Genomic DNA, 16,849 nt, shown 5'->3' with positions numbered 1-16,849 from the left:
TGCTGCCAAATCCACATAATATAAGCGACTTGGGCTTTTTTCCTGAAGTCGCTTATAATTCCATTGAGTGGACGGTTGCAGTTTCTGAACTTGTTCTTGTTTTGAGTTCGTGATTTTAGGTCTTTTTAACCTAATTTAAATTTTTATATAATATTACACATTTATCATTCGAAGAAATTCAAATATTAATGACAGTTTTACATGCCGTCAAGTGCTGCCTTCAGTTTAGTGTAACTATGCTTGGGCAGTAATTTCTCCCTGGGATCAATAAAGTTAATCTTAGTCATAATCGTGTTTAATTTTTCATACCGTCACACTGTCCATACATTATACCGTGAAATAAGGTGTACATATGAAAGACCCAGTACTGTCACTGGTACAGAGGTATGTGACGCAGGACTGGAAAACTGAAAATGAAATCTCCATATGGCAGAGAAACGCCAGACGTGAAGGAGAGGTTAATGAAAACAAAGTGCTGATACAGACAAACCGGTCTGACACGTCCATCAATGTCAGGTGTGCAGGAATTCAGGCGAGACGGGATGTGAGCAGACTGGGCGTGACAGAATGGAGGCTTAACTGACGCAACAGTAACTTACTGCCTGCTGTGCTGTATTGCTGTTACCATCCATATGTGAAAATACAGGACATGCATGTAAATTCAAAGCAGCTGAGTACTGTCCAGTTTATGCTGATGGCTGGTCTTAGCTGGTTTCAGCTGGTCTAAGATGGTCTTAAGCATCTTTCAGAGAATATGGCACAGGGCGGGCCTTAGAAAATATTGGCTGTGCACTTGGTTGCATCCCAGCTGTTGCCTCAAAATCCTCCATAGCACCTGCATTCTCAGAAAATAACCACTAAGTGGCGCTTTAGCACCGCTTGTAACTCTGGATCGCGTTGATTTGGTTCTTTATCAACTCTGAAAATGCTCCTCTAGTCGAGCTTAAAGCTTTCAAGCTTTTTCAGTTTCTTCCCATCAGGGCTGGTCTATCGCCTTTGACTATCACCACAGGTAACCTTGCTTTCTGGTCACCATATTCCACTGGTGCCAAAACATATCCAAGCAATGGAATGCTTTCTTCAGAGTAAGCTTTTAGTTTAATGTTAGTTTCTTTTATGGGCAGGTGTGGAAATTTTCTCTGGTACAAAACTTCAGACGCCAAGGACACTGCTGCCCCCGAATCTAACTGTATGCTAATGTCGTCATTATCCAACTTCACATTAACCGCGATGCACCAGTCCCCACTGGATGCAGTATACACTGTAAACACTCCTAAAATGTCATCTTCATTGACCACTGTCTGATCCTCCATTTCCACAAACTGGGTTTTAGCTGTTTTCCCCAAGATTTCCAGATAATTCTTTGACGCCATTTCTATGGACTGCACTATCTCGCTATGCTCTTGCAAATGTGACGTCTTTTTCCGTCAGCAATTTGCGTTGAATTTACTCGGACATCAGCCCACTAACTAACCGATCTCTCAAAGCTTCATCTAAGTGATCGCCATACTCACAGTGCTTTGACAATTGGCGTATCGCCACTATATAATCAGACACTGACTCCGCTTCCTTTTGATTACGTTTCTGAAAGCGGTATCTCTCTGCCACTACTAAGGGCTTCGGCCGGTAATGAGAAAGCAATGTCTCCGTTAACTGTTTGTACATCATCGCCGCTGGCCTGTGTGGCATGACTAAGTTCTTCAAAAGACCATAAACCTCCGGTCCAATGGTCGCCGGAAAGACACTGACCATTTTATCATCCCTAATTTCGTTCACCAACATCCACAGTTCAAACCTTTCCAGGTAGGATGCGAAGTCCTCCCGTGACTCGTTGAACTCCTCCACCCGTCCAATTTCTGCAGCTCAGTTGACGTCATCGCCAATGTAATATCTTGGTGGAGAAAGGAATAAAACTCTCGGGACCGCATGGCAACTTTGGAAAACCTTTACTTGACAAAACTGAACTCTCTACTTGACTCAAAGAACCAAACACATCACTGTGATAAGAAGAAAACTTCATGGCACTCTTTATTTACTCGTTTATTCGGAAAGTAACAAGTTTTGAATTTCGTTCCTTTTGCTGCTCGTTCACTATAAATAATGTGTTACGCCACATTTTGTGACTGTCATAATGTGAGATTCCAGGGGGCGCTGTTTCACATTGGGAATGAACGCAAGGTTTCCACTTTCTGTTCCGTCGTCGTATTTGACTTTCTTAGTGTTGTCTCAGGAGATGTGATTGGAAATAAATTACTCTCCTGCATGTTTTTTTTTTTAAATCAACATTCACGAATTATGTAGGTGGCTAAAAGAGTGGGTAATTCTGAGCTGTAAAACATAGAGCCGATGTTGCTACTATTTCCCACGATTGCTCGCTTTTATTTTATTCTTGATTTATTTATTTCAAAGAGGCTGCATGCAAGATAAATAGAAATATGGACAAGGGATATATTCATGTATGTAAATGCAGATTTCAAATAAATTAATGTTTTAAAACATGATAGTTATTTTCAATTTTCTTATCTTACTTTCTGATACATACGCAGCTGTTTATTGGCCAATTTTGTGACGTACGATACCGTGTACTGTGTTGCGCTACTTTCACAATCAGGAAAGCTTGATATAATGTAAAGACAATGTTAGAAGTGTGTAAACAGTGAAAAGACAACACATTCTGAATGATGTATTGTTGCTTTTTCACAAGTCTCATTGGGGTCACAAACACTGACATCAGATGTCAGAAAAAAGTCACCCTTTTGCCGGAGCTGACCTGTACATCCCAGTAATTAATCCTTTCAAGGATTATAATTTCTATTGACGTTAAATCACCTGAAGTCTTCCTGACTGCTGTATCTCTGCTTTTTCCTGGATTTTTACGGAATCACAGCATCTCATAGCAGCTATCACAGCTAAACGTGACCCCTCTGATCTTCAGAAATGGTCTCAGTCTTTTCTTGGTCACTAAAACTTTTTTCCGTGGTCTTGGTTTCATCCTAAACACAAAAGTAAGTTCAAGCCTTGTATTTATATGTTTTGAAAATGCTTGTAAAAATTTTCGCGGTGCGACTTCGGCTGCGAGCACGACCAGCAGAGGCAGCAGGCAGAGGCTGCTCTGTTGGATCGAGAAGAGGCGTGCTGCAGCTGGGAGACCCAGACCACTGAAGAGCGGCGCGAGCTTCACGAGCAGCGGGAGCAGAACCACCAAGACTGGGATCAACTGCGGGATTTCGTAAAGCAGGAGCTGCAGGAGCTGGTGCAACTGCGCAGTGAGTTGGCCAGCTGGAAGAAGGAGCGTGATCGCCAGGTATCCCTGGCTGAGGCAGCGGAGGCGGCATTACGAAGTCGCGAAATGGTGCTGCTCGGTCGGGAGGAGGCATGTCGCAGCATGGAGGCCCAGCTGGCTAAGGAACACCGCAGGCTGCAAGAAGCGGAGGTCGTGCTGCATGGCCGAGAGGAGGCGTGCCATGCACTGGAGGCCCAGCTGGCCCAGGAGCGCGGCAAGCTGGCGGCTCGACCAGAGCAGGAGCTGCTGTGCAGGGCCACACGACCCTGCGAGCAGGAGGCCCCATGACAGGACCTGCCTGCCCCACCACAACACCCGGGCCCTAAGCGGGGTAGGAAGAAGGACCAGAACCAGGAGGATGCTGCACAGCTGGAAGTCTCCAGCAGCCCCATGCGCTTGGTGTCCCCGGAGAAGGGAGCGTGGCTGTGGGAGTCGCTGGGCATGGACGCCCTGGAAGCTGGTCTAGGTCCCTTTCAGGCGCGGAAGAATGGTTGGCGCCAGCAGGGATCTGACATGGCAGCACCACCCAGCAGCTAGCTACACCAGCGCGGGGAGCGACCTGCCCCATCATCAGAGGCAACACACCGGCGACTGTCAGCAGACCCCTGGGACTTGCATCAGCACTGAGGTGGGGACTGGGGTTGGTGGTCGCCGGGATGGTCGACCTCAGAGGTCCCAACATGCCCCACGTGCAGTTGTAATTAGCCCTTGTTGTGTTGTTGTTAATGTTAATGGTTACATTTCCTTATTGTTGCGCGTGTGTGTTTACCACCCCTGTCTTGTGTGTACCCAGTCCGATCCTCGTGTGTAATTAGCTTACGTGTATCTCCCACCGTGTATGCATCTTACAGTTTGGTGTCTGACAACCTTGTGTTTCCTATATGTAATTGGTTTGGTGCTCATTGGGTGCCTGATATAGACCTTTTCAGGACTACCAATAAAGAGCGTGTTCTCCCCGGCAAGCCAGTCTCCGTGTCTCTCTCTGCTCCTGCGATGCCTCGGTCTGCCTGACGCCACACTGCACTACATTTTATTACCAATATACTCCTGTAGCCACTAATACCATTTTATTATCACTGTCACACCTCAAACACTAACTGACACTGAACTTGCTGCAATACACACATTTTATTCCCAACATTTTCTTGTCAGTTTTAACATGGGACGGTTGTAACAGCATGAATTCCTCCAATCAGAAATCAGAAACAACCCTGCACATGCTCAGATAGACTGTATTCTTGGTCACAAAAATGAGCTACATTTGAAATTATCAGCAAAAGTGAATTTTTGAAGTAAAAGTTTAACTTTTCTCTCTGACTAAGTTTTTGGATTCTGTCCTGAGATCAAATATCTAGGAACCCAAACAACTGTTATTAGAATCACTGTTCTGTAAGCTAAAAGTAGTTAGTATGTGTCAAATTCGCAGTTAAGTGAACTCACATGAGCTCAAAACATGGATGCTGATGCTGGGACGCCCTGAAAGAAGTGGGATACATTTTACTACAGTTTACTTTATATTTTAAAAACCTAAATGTGCACATGAACAACATACCCGGTAAGTTAGTCAGTTGCATGCTAGTAGCCAATGGAAAACATGTGGTTGCTTACTGTATACCAAATATCAGAAAGAGGAAGACAGAGAGGGGAGTCCCACTTCCTTTGTGGGGAGGGCCTCAGATGAAATAAAACAGGGCAAATCAGTCAGGGGAGGGGCCAGGTCATGTGGTATTTGCCATGTGACCCTGCACCGTTTCCATAAGAAGAGACAGGCGAGAGTGCCAGGGACTGCAGTCACTTCCCAGAGTAGGTACTGGACCTGCACCGTTTCCATAAGAAGAGACAGGCCAGAGTGCCAGGGACTCCAATCACTTCCCAGAGTAGGTACTGGACCTCCAAAAGGGTCTCCTCAAAGCAGGAAATCCTTTTGAGGAGCTACCTAACAGGCAGCTGATTTGCACTATGGGCTGAGCCCAAAGGAGGTAGGCATTGTAATAAGCTAGAGGTGGCTTTTGGTAGATCTATTATATGGGCTATCTATCTGTAATAGGAGGTTTGTCAGCGTGTGTCAACTGGAGGCTGAGAAAAGCAGGTCTAAAGCTAAAGGAACAATGAATGGCAGCAACAGCAAAAACAGAAACTTAAAATGAAGCAGCAAATTCAGGACTCATCCCATGCAGATGAATTCTGTGTTGTGGGCTTGGAGACCGACTGCAGGTCAGAGGAGGTCTGGGTTCAGTGCTGGTCCTGTACAGGCTGGGCACACAAAGACCGCACAGATGGGACTGACTGTTACACTGGTCAGAGGAGGTCTGGGTTCAGTGCTGGTCCTGTACAGGCTGGGCACACAAAGACCGCACAGATGGGACTGACTGTTACACTGGTCAGAGGAGGTCTGGCTTCAGTGCTGGTCCTGTACAGGCTGGGCACACAAAGACCGCACAGATGGGACTGACTGTTACACTGGTCAGAGGAGGTCTGGCTTCAGTGCTGGTCCTGTACAGGCTGGGCACACAAAGACCGCACAGATGGGACTGACTGTTACACTGGTCAGAGGAGGTCTGGCTTCAGTGCTGGTCCTGTACAGGCTGGGCACACAAAGGCTGCACAGATGGGACTGACTGTTACACTGGTCACAGCTGTGAGTCAGAATGAGCTCATCAATAGGAACTCAAACTATTTGTTGCATGTTTAAATGTTGTGTTTTTGATGTGTTTTACGCTTCCCTGTTGTTGGGAACGTTGCTCTCAAATAAGAAAAATAAAGAAGAGGGCCGCACTCTCAGCGGATCGTCTATGTCCTGATGGAGACCTTAGTGCTCTAAACATTGGCAGCTTTTTCTGCTTCTTTATCTTACTTTTGCTGCCAGTGACGACGCCTCCTGAGGAGATTTTGTGCGTTTGCCTGATCTTCCATTTCAATGTTGTTCTCAAACTCTTAAGCTACATTTGAAATGTATTTTACCAATTAAATAATTTCCTTATGTTATGATTTGGTGGCTCTCCCTCTTTCTTATTTTAAAAAATGGATACTGACTATTCATAATATGAATCACAAATAGGCTTTATCAGTGTGCGAAATACAGGGGGGTCCGACACCCCCAATTAACCCATGGGACCCCCTGAAAGCCTCAAAAGCAAAATTTTAAGGGGGTCTCAAGATCGGTATTGCGCAACAATAGGGAGATGGGGACCCCCCCCCTCCCGAATATTAACGGGTATTTCGCACACTGGGTTTGATCAGTTTTGAGGATTTAATTAATTAATTAATTATGGAGGCTATTTTAGACGTTACATGTGCAAATGGACAGTTGTAGCAGTGCACTGACTGTATCTAAATTAATTTTGCAACCTGTAGATATTTTATAAAACCACTTAAATACAGTCCCCTCCAAAAGTATTGGAACAGCAAAGTCAATTCCTGTATTTTTGCTGTACACTTAAAACATTTGGGTATGACATCAAAAGATGAATATGAGACAAGAGATCAGTATTTCAGCTTTTATTTCCAGGTATTTACATCTAGATCTGTTAAACAACTAAGAAGATAACATTGTTTGTAACGGAACACAAAGTTTTTAGGTGAGCAAAAGTATTGGAACATGTGACTGACAGGTGTGTTTCATTGCCCAAGTGTGTCCTATTACATTGATTATTTAAACAATAAATAGTACTGAATGTCTACTCTCAGTTCCAGCTTTGGGTTTTGCCTGTGCAGACTGCATTTATAGTTAAAAAGGTTTAACTGACATGAAGACCAGAGAGCTGTCTATGGGAGAAAAGCAAACAATTTTGAAACAAAGAGAAGGCGGAAAGTCAATCAGAGACATTGCACGAACATTAGCCATAGTCAGTACAACTTTTTGGAATGTCCTGAAGAAGAAAGAAACCACTGGTGTTGTAAGCAACAGACGTCGAACTGGTAGACCAAGGAAAACATCAGCAGTTGATGACAGAAACATTGTGAGAACGGTGAAGAAAATCCCTAAAACAACAGTCAGTGACATCACCAACAACCTCCAGAGGGCAGGAGTGAAGGTATCACAATCCACCATTCGCAGAAGACTTCAGGAACAAAAGTACAGAGGCTACACCAGAAGATGCAAACCACTCATTACCAATAAGAATAGGAAGGCCAGATTGGAATTTGCCAAAAAGTACAGAGACAAGGCTCAAAAGTTCTGGGACAAAGTTTTATGGACTGATGAGACAAAGATTAACCTTTACCAAAGTGATGGAAAAGCTAAAGTATGGAGAAAGAAAGGATCCGCTCATGATCCCAAACACACAAGCTCTTCTGTGAAGCACGGCGGAGGTAATGTTATGGCTTGGGCCTGCATGGCTTCTTCTGGGACGGTGATGGTAGCAGCAAAATGAAACTCTGAAGTCTACAGAAACATTTTATCTGTCAATTTAAAGAGAGATGCAACCAAACTGATCGGGAGATCTTTTATCATGCAGCAAGACAATGACCCAAAACACACTGCCAAAGCAACCAGGGAGTTCATTAGTGGAAAGAAGTGGAAGGTTTTAGACTGGCCATGTCAATCTCCAGACTTAAACCCTATTGAGCATGCATTTTACCTGCTAAAGAGGAGACTGAAGGGAGAAACTCCCCAAAACAAACAACAACTGAAAGAGGCTGCGGTGAAAGCCTGGAAAAGCATCACAACAGAAGAATGCAAAAGTTTGGTCATGTCAATGGGTCGCAGGCTTGATGCTGTTATTGCAAGCAAAGGATTTGCAACTAAATATTAAGTATTATTCACTTTAATTAATCTTAAGTCTATCTGTTCCTATACTTTTGCTCACCTAAAAACTTTGTGTTCCGTTACAAACAATGTTATCTTCTTAGTTGTTTAACATATCTAGATGTAAATACCTGGAAATAAAAGCTGAAATACTTATCTCTTGTCTCATATTCATCTTTTGATGTCATACCCAAATGTTTTAAGTGTACAGCAAAAATACAGGAATTGACTTTGCTGTTCTAATACTTTTGGAGGGGACTGTATATTGTTCAAGCACTCGACACGGTAATGCTTGAAATGCAGCAAATTTGATATTCCAGTGTAAATGGATTTTGAATTATTCGAAAAATGGCCAAATGTGTTATGACTGTTCCTGGTCTCCCCTATATATATAGTTAGACTGTTATAATATATGTTGATTTAGTCTAATTGTGCTCGTTATGTTCAGTTGCAGTAGTACAGCGTGTGGTAAGTGCGATAACCAGAGGAAACCTGATAATCTACTCAGACATGTCTAGCTCTGATTTAGATATGGAGTAAAGGAAAGAGAAAATGTTATTTACTGATTTTCAAAGTGAAAAGTCTCATCGGTAACACTTTACCTGAGGGGCACAAATAATGTAGCATTATGCTGTTACTTCTGTATTAATTAACCACAAACTAAGTCTTAGTGATCAGCTTGATTTTGTCCGTAAAAATGGTCACTGCACACGCTGCATCTAACCGCTGCTGTCATGGATTTTTAAAGGTCGCCGGGCAGGAAACAGCAACATCTCAAAACGGGAAAGTGCTGAACTTCAGCGGCGCGATTTCTGTTCCTGCAAAATATATACATGATTTATTCAGTTCAATTCAATTCAATTCAATTTTATTTACAGTATATGGTGCTTTTAACAACAGTCACTGTCACAAAGCAGTGAAAGCACTTTACATTTAACTGGGCCGAACCCCACCAAGCAAGCCTTTGGCGACAGTGGCAAGGAAAAACTCCCTCTAGCAGGAAGAAACCTTGAGAGGAACCTAGACTCGAAAGGGGACCCCATCCTCCTCTGGGCAACTGGGGAGTATGAAACTGCATTTACATTGACATTAATTTCAGTCTATATAGTTTTAAAAGTCCCAGTTGGTTCCATGTAATTATCTCCAAGGAGTCCAGGTTATGGTTCAAGTGGTGTAGTCGGCTCGGGATCAGCTCGGGAAAGAGAAGAGTTAATGCCCTACACCTAACCTAACCTAACCTCCGGCAGTACTAAAGTAACTATGGCCCAATTCACTTTTCCAAATGGGAATCTAAAGGTATCACCCACTTCCATCACCTATTTGAAAATAAGAAGTGTCCCGTTAAAATGGAGTCAGCATGGTATTTTATGAATATCGCGCATAGATCCGGTTCTTTATAATTTAATTCAGAACCTGTTTTTTTTAGAATTTAGAAATCTATGTTTTGTCTCCACCTAGTGGCCTCCCTGAAAAGTACACATTGTCTCCGGAAGGATCGCTTGTTCTGTAAATTGACGTGTCAAGTGGATGTAAGAAATATGGCAGCAGCTTGATAGAGAGACATTATAACTGACTACAGTCACTGTATAGAATGTTAATCTGCAGTAGATAATGAATCCAATGGCGGATTGCTTAATGGATGTCTGTATACTCTTACACGTCTATTATTAATAATAATGCATGTAGGTAAATTTAGTGGCTTTTGGCAGTTGGGGGTGGGAGGGGGCAATGGATTCAGTATCTATCTATGTATCAATTTCTCTGGATCAGGCACGTGGAGGGTGGGGGGGTAAGGGTGCCTGGGCACCTGGTCCCTTCTGTTCGATGGGGGTGTAACCAGACCTTTTACAGTGGGGGGGAGGGGGGACGTAGCCAGACCTTTTTGGGGGGGGGTGGGTAAGGGTACCTGGGCATCTGACCCTTCTGTCAAACGGGGGCGTAACCAGACCTTTTACAGTGTGTGTGTGTGTGTGTGTGTGTGGGGGGAGAGAGGGGGGTAATTATTTAATAAAACAAATTTCATTATTAAATCAAATAAATAATTTTATTTACTTTAATCCACTGAACCAGGGCAGTAACAGGAAATAATTATATTTTCCAATGTTTTTTATTTCTGTTATGTCTCCAGTTAAATGATTATTATATACATTGATTTACTCTCAATGAGTAAATAGGATTATAAAAGTTAAAAAGCAGAGATTTCACCTTTTTGCCAGGAGAACCAGCAACACGTCACAGTGACACTGAGGAGTTTATTTTAACATAAAACCCTGGATAGAGGGGCTCAGTGAATGAGGAGGTGAATCTGTGCAGGAGGGTCAGTCCATCAGAGGAGACGCTGTAGAAGGACAGAGCACCAGCCCCCCAGTCCAGATACACTCCTACTCTGCGGGAGCCTGAGGGCTCTATGGGTATGAGAGTCAGTTTATCATTGTGAGAGACAGAGTAACTGACAGGATCACAGCGCAGAATCCATGACTTGTCATTGACTCCAAGCAGACAGTCAGCACTTCCTCCTTTCCTCTCGATCCCTTTATAAGTCACTCCTATCCGGGTTCCAACTCCATCCCACTCAGCCTCCCAGTAACAGCGGCCAGTCAGACTCTCTCTGCACAGAACTTGGGGGCAGCGGAAAAATCTCTCTGGATGATCAGGATATGGCTGCTTTGCCCCCCGTGTCACCTTCCTGTTCCCCTCTGACAGAGACAGGCGTCTGTGTGCTGTGTTGGGGTCCAGCGTCAGCTGGCAGGAGTCTGTAGGCAGGAGGGAGAATTATTAATATCATCAGGCAGCCTGTACTTTATGTTTCTGTAGGATAGAAAAGCAGCAGAACTTCCCGTAAGGGGAATTCAGGTCTGTGAGAAACCTCAGGAATGGCCAAAATGCTGCGTGTAATAAAATAACAGCGTAATTACGGTAAATACAATTACAAAGCAGAGATATTCATCAGACACATTCATCACAAGCATATTTACCGCAAAACTCGGCTCCGAAGATAAATACTAAAGTCTGTGTCTTTACTTTAAAGACGAACTTCCTTCTAACCGCTAAAGCCGGGACACAGCGGCCGCCTTACTACTCTGTCTTTCTACAGGGAGTTGACCATCAATAACAGAATATTTAAGTAATATTATTACATATTTTAAGTGATATTTAATAAAGGTTTGAACCTGGATTCGGATACAAACGCCTCCGAAGACGATTTGGGCGCCGGATTAAACTACACAGATCGTGCATCATGAACACCAGAAAGGTTATATCATTATTTCAGAAAAACATACAAATATTATTCAGAAAAACAGGGTGATTCTCATTACTTTGGAAAAACAGAATGATTATTACGTTAATTCGAAAAAATAGATTTTTTTTCTTCCCCCAGATGAATGCAATACGCTTCCAGAGAGAACCTCTTACCACGTGCGTGACTCTGGATGCGGCGCCGTTGCAGCGAGGCATGAGCCCCGCATCTGAGATGGGTCCAGCTGCAGACGCCTGTAGAGTGGAGCTCCACCGGAAATACGTCACCTCCACAGGAAACACATGGCCTCAACCCTGTCACAGCGAATAAACCCTAACCTTATACCTTAACCCTAACCTTAACCCTAACCGCAGCTCCACTTTACGTCCTTAAAGATTACGTCTTTCCTGTGGAGGTGATGTATTTCCGGTGGAGCTCCACTCTACAGGCGTCTGCAGCTAGACCCTCTTGGCGCTCTAATCTGTTAACATGGGTGTCACTACCGAAAATGTTACAGCTACCGAAAATGTAACTTCCGCTACTACGCATGCGCACATTCATCACGCATGCGTCTACGAAACCACATTTTCTGGCACTTCTTTATTACGCATGCGTAATGTACACTTCCACAGGCCCGATACTGCGCATGTATTCACATTTTGCGGCAGACCGTGATTGCGTGATTCAGGGCGTGGACATTGTGTATCATCATTTATTGGTCACGTATTGTGAGATGGGTCATTGATGTTTATATTTGTAGTTCAGCCGTCACTTTAGTGTGGTATTTAATAGGGGTGTAACGATACACCAAAGGCACGATTCGGTTCGGTTCACGGTTTTGGAGCCTCGGTTCGGTTCACGGTTTTGGAGCCTCGGTTCGGTTCACGGTTTTGGAGCCTCGGTTCGGTTCGGTTCACGGTTTTGGAACCTCGGTTCGGTTCGGTTCACGGTTTTGGAGCCTCGGTTCGGTTCGGTTCACGGTTTTGGAGCCTCGGTTCGGTTCACGGTTTTGGAGCCTCGGTTCGGTTCGGTTCACGGTTTTGGAGCCTTGGTTCGGTTCGGTTCACGGTTTTGGAGGTTCGGTTCGGTTCGCGGTTTTGGAGCCTCGGTTCGGTTCGGTTCGGTTTCTGTTTGCTGTGGGTTAGGGTTGATGTCATCTTAACAGCAATGCTAAGGAACAATAGATTCACTTAATAACAAGAACAACTAAACTTTTTCTTTATTAACTTTGCCATCACATTTTTAGTACAGTCAGGATACCTGAGTAAACAACAAAAATTAAATAAATACCTCCAATATAGACTAGTCAGAAAAAAACTATTCTAATACTAACTTTAGAATATAATATTTAGAACAAAATTTAGAACAAAAGCTCATCATTACTAATACAATTTAATCAAATGTGATAAAATAAAGATGTGTTTAAATTGGTTAAATTAGTTAGAGACAAGTGACGTCAACCTCAACAATGGGCAGCAGGGGGCGTGAGAGTACCGCGGTACGCCACGAGAGTTTCGCGATACGTATCGTGGTTGGTGTATCGCGATATTTCGGTTCGGTTTGTAATATCGTTACACCCCTGGTATTTAAACCATATTGCTTTGCCGATTGTAATATTTGCATCTGTGTGCGCGTTGTTTGTAGTGCCTGACAGTCAGTGGCGTGCACAGACATTTTGGGGGGCAAGTGCTCCAGGGGGAAAAAAGGGCACTTTTTGCATATGTGGAAAACCTTTTCTTTTTATAATAAAAAAAACGCACACCAAAATGTATGAGAACGAATAAGACTGACTGTGGTCATTACAAGAACAGGGCAGAATGGTCGTTTTCACAGGCAATTGGGAACTGCCTATTTTTCCTTTAGCAAATTAATGTGTTAATGTTGCCAATATGTTACACCAAAAAAAATTAACATGTCTAACCAGTGCTTCTCAAAACTTTTAACATGCACCCCCAACACCGTACCCTTCAAACTACCAATAACAACGTCACTGTTCTGTCACAATCAGGTCACAACACAGTGCGTAAATGTCTGCGAGCATCGCTGAGTCAGTAACAACCAGTTAGGCTAAAGACTGCATCTTTAGACAGTTGGACGGTGTTCTAACTTTCTCACAGGAGACACCTACTAAAGACAGTCAAAGACATTAATTTCAATCTTACCAAAGTAGGACAGTAGTTGACGTTAGTTATGGAAAGGCTAATCCACAAAAACGGAGAAACGTCCATAATTCTATTATTCATAATCATGTCAAGGTTTTAGGTTTTTCTGCAGTTCCATCTCTAAAAAGTGTGATGTCTTCCCGTCACTGACTTCAGTTTGAAAACTTTGTATTTATTCACAGATTTCCATGAGATCATCCTAAAATTTGTAACGAAAAATGGGCTCAAAAGAGCCCTCTGCCTAACGGCAATGTAGCCTATAGCATAACGTGATATTTTCAATAGTGTATGCAAAAAGGTCGGAATTGATGGAGAGTGGGGTTGCCTAAATGGTTTAGGTTACATTTTAAATGTGTCGTTTTTTTGTTTATCCATATGGATGGATGGAGGGGGCAAGCTGGCAAAGTTTGTCATGTGCAGTTTCTGACAGGCTACTTCACAACAAAACAATTGCAGGTTGGTCTTAGAGGGCAAACAGAATAATTTCACTCGATTCATGGGTTACCTGACTGGTTGGGAAGGGAAAGAGCTGCCGTGTTGTCCGCCGTGGCTCCCAGTCGCTATAGTTAGCCTACTATGCCTACTCCAAGTAGTCCTATGTCATGCCGCTGCTACACGCCTCACAACAAATGAACTGCAAGCGTGTTCACGTGACACGGTGACAGTGAAAAAGCGACAGGGTTCGGGTGTCTTTGAAGAAGGGGCACAAATCAAGCCATTATTTTCACACCTTTTTAAATCGCGCAGCTTTAAAAAAAAAAAATAAAATCACGTCTTTCAAAAGGGCACTTTTTTAGACTGAGGGCAAAAGGGCAAGTGCTTCAGCACCACCTCGTCTCTATCTGTGCACGCCAGTGCTGACAGTAATCTTACATAAGATTACCCTTGGGTTTTTCCAAAGGGTATTGAGAAAACGTAATAAAATTGGGGTGTATATCAATCTTGTGTACCCATATTGCTTATCAAGGGGCTGTGATATATGTACAGCATTTTCTAAAAAAAAAAAAAAATCACACCAAAATAATAGTTAAGAACTTTTTTTTTGTGCGGTTTGGCCCAAGAAAAAACAATCGGTCGTCTGTCAGAAACAAATATAATTTGCTTTATTTAGCACCACAAGACACAGCTGCCATAACTGACACGAGTGTGTGGTAATTACACTGATACAATTAAGAAATGAAATGACTAAGGAGAAAAAAAGCAGGCTTAGTTTAAGTAACTTCACAGCACATCGAACTGGGAGTAGTACATAATGGTAACATTAAAGTAATGTCACCTTTGACTGTAAAATTGATGGCCATACCCTGTATTTTACGTTGCTCCTTCTGAAGCACATTGGGCATTAAAGGCCTATGCGAAATAAAATCTTTTAAAGTCGAAGGACTCCATCATTATCTGGTTAAATCTTGTCTTTCTTCTCGCTGTCGACATTCTTATCAAAAATCAACAGACGATGAAATGTGACGCGATGTCGTAAAAATAGCACGCCTCCTTCCAGAAGTCGCAAGCATGCGCATGCGTAGTAGCGGAAGTTACATTTTCGGTAGGTGTAACATTTTCGGTAGTGACACCCGGGTTTTCTAATGCATTGACGCTTGACCGGAACTAAGTCTACCCTACGATTACGTATTTCCGGTTTTCGTGAAAAAGGTCTTATCCGTCGCACATCCAGTGTGTCCCGGGCGCAAATTTCTTTTACCGGTTGGTTCGGGAAATCTTTATATATTCAAGTGTGAAGCCCCACGATTGGCTAACTCATTCATACTTATGAGAGGAGCACTACCTGAATGGCCAGTGAACATCGACATGCGCTGCCTGTTTTTTCTGCCTAAGGCAGGGCTGCCCAAATCCAGTCCTGGGGGGCAAGGGCCCAGTGTAGCTTAGTTCTTTCCCTGTTCCACCATAAATATCTCAGCTCAAGAGCTGTGTGGTAATTAGCACAAGGAGTTGAATCAGGTGTGTTAAATGAGAGGAAACCCAAAAATGTGCAGGGTTCTGGCCCTCCAGGCCTTGATTTGGGCACCACTGGTCTAAGGCATTCAGTGGCCAATCAGGAATATTGTCTCCTGATTATTTAACCCTGTAAAAATGCAAATTCACATTTCGCACTTGAGGAGAGAGTCCGGTATCACTGCCTACGGGTGCCGTCTTAGGACAATACTAATGAATCTCACACAGAAACACATACACTCACGGCATGTGCAAAAAGAACAAATGCAAAGGATTCTTTTTTTGTGAAATTAAACATGTACAACTATATCAGAATATATTTTAACCATCTTACACTCCCACACAAACACAAACACAATATAAGCAGCTATAAAGTATTTGTAAAAAATAGTGTTTGTTGATAGTGGTTTTGGTGATGATTTTGAGGTTTTATTTTTCTCATTTGGATGTTGTCTAAAATGACACACAGAAACTCACCTAAACACAAACATGGAAATCCATCTACACACAGTGCAGAAAACACACTCATCACAACTGTGTGAATACAACCATAACATAGTATTAATGGTATTATTAATAAAAACCCGCAAACGCACTTACATTTCTGTAAGCCTGGTCTGGTCCTGCACTCTCCACTGTGGTCCACACTATAGGAGAAGCAGAATGACATAGTGCTGCTGTATCCATTTATTTATTGGTGCCTCTTCTTCACATACATGCATAAGTATCTGTAGCATGTCAGACACACACTCTGTACTCACTTCAGCTTCTCCAGGTTACAGCTGGGATCCTCCAGTACAGCAGAGAGCAGCTTCACTCCTGAGTCTCCTGGGTGATTGTAGCTCAGATCCAGCTCTCTCAGGTGTGAGGGGTTTGACCTCAGAGCTGAAGCCAGGGAAGAACAGCCTTCTTCTGTGACTCTACAGCCTGACAGCCTGCAGAAAGGAGCCGTGTTATTATACACACAGACCGGTATATCTCCTACACATCACTGATCAGTGGTACAAAATATCCAAAAATTCAATTCATTTTTATATAGCGCCTTTCACAACAGAGTCACCGAACTGTGCTTTATGTAGATGTGTTGTGAAACATTACATCATTAAGACTATTATTAAGAATATCCAACCAAACCTTTTCAGCATAAGAGGCACAGACTATAGGTTCAAAGGGAATTAGAGGCTCAGCACAGCAGCACATTAAATCACTACAGTTAGAAAACTGATTAAACATGGTAAAATTTGGACCTTCCTCTGATGGTCATCATGTTCCATGTCATGAATACAAAGAGCATTTTCATTTCAACACAAAAACACCCTGAACTGGGCAGCTATTGGCACAATACGCTAACAGACACTTTAATATCTGCATAAGTATTTCCCTAAAGCTCTGAGCAGCGCTGTGGCTCAGTCATCAGCACAGTGGGAATCCCCAGTAATACTGACCTCAGTATCCCCAGTTTACAGTGT

The 16,849-nt window shown here is 43.1% G+C and overlaps 1 protein-coding gene across 1 annotated transcript in view; it reads right to left on the bottom strand.

Annotated features, from left to right (window-relative positions):
- The window catches only part of LOC140588804 (protein NLRC3-like), a 66,140-nt gene that overhangs the window by 42,161 nt on the left and 7,130 nt on the right, over positions 1-16,849 (bottom strand). The window lies entirely within an intron of this gene.

This window comes from Paramormyrops kingsleyae, chromosome 4 (genome assembly GCF_048594095.1).
Source record: "Paramormyrops kingsleyae isolate MSU_618 chromosome 4, PKINGS_0.4, whole genome shotgun sequence".
NCBI classification, from domain to species: domain Eukaryota; kingdom Metazoa; phylum Chordata; class Actinopteri; order Osteoglossiformes; family Mormyridae; genus Paramormyrops; species Paramormyrops kingsleyae.
This window is presented reverse-complemented; position numbering and strand designations above follow the sequence as displayed.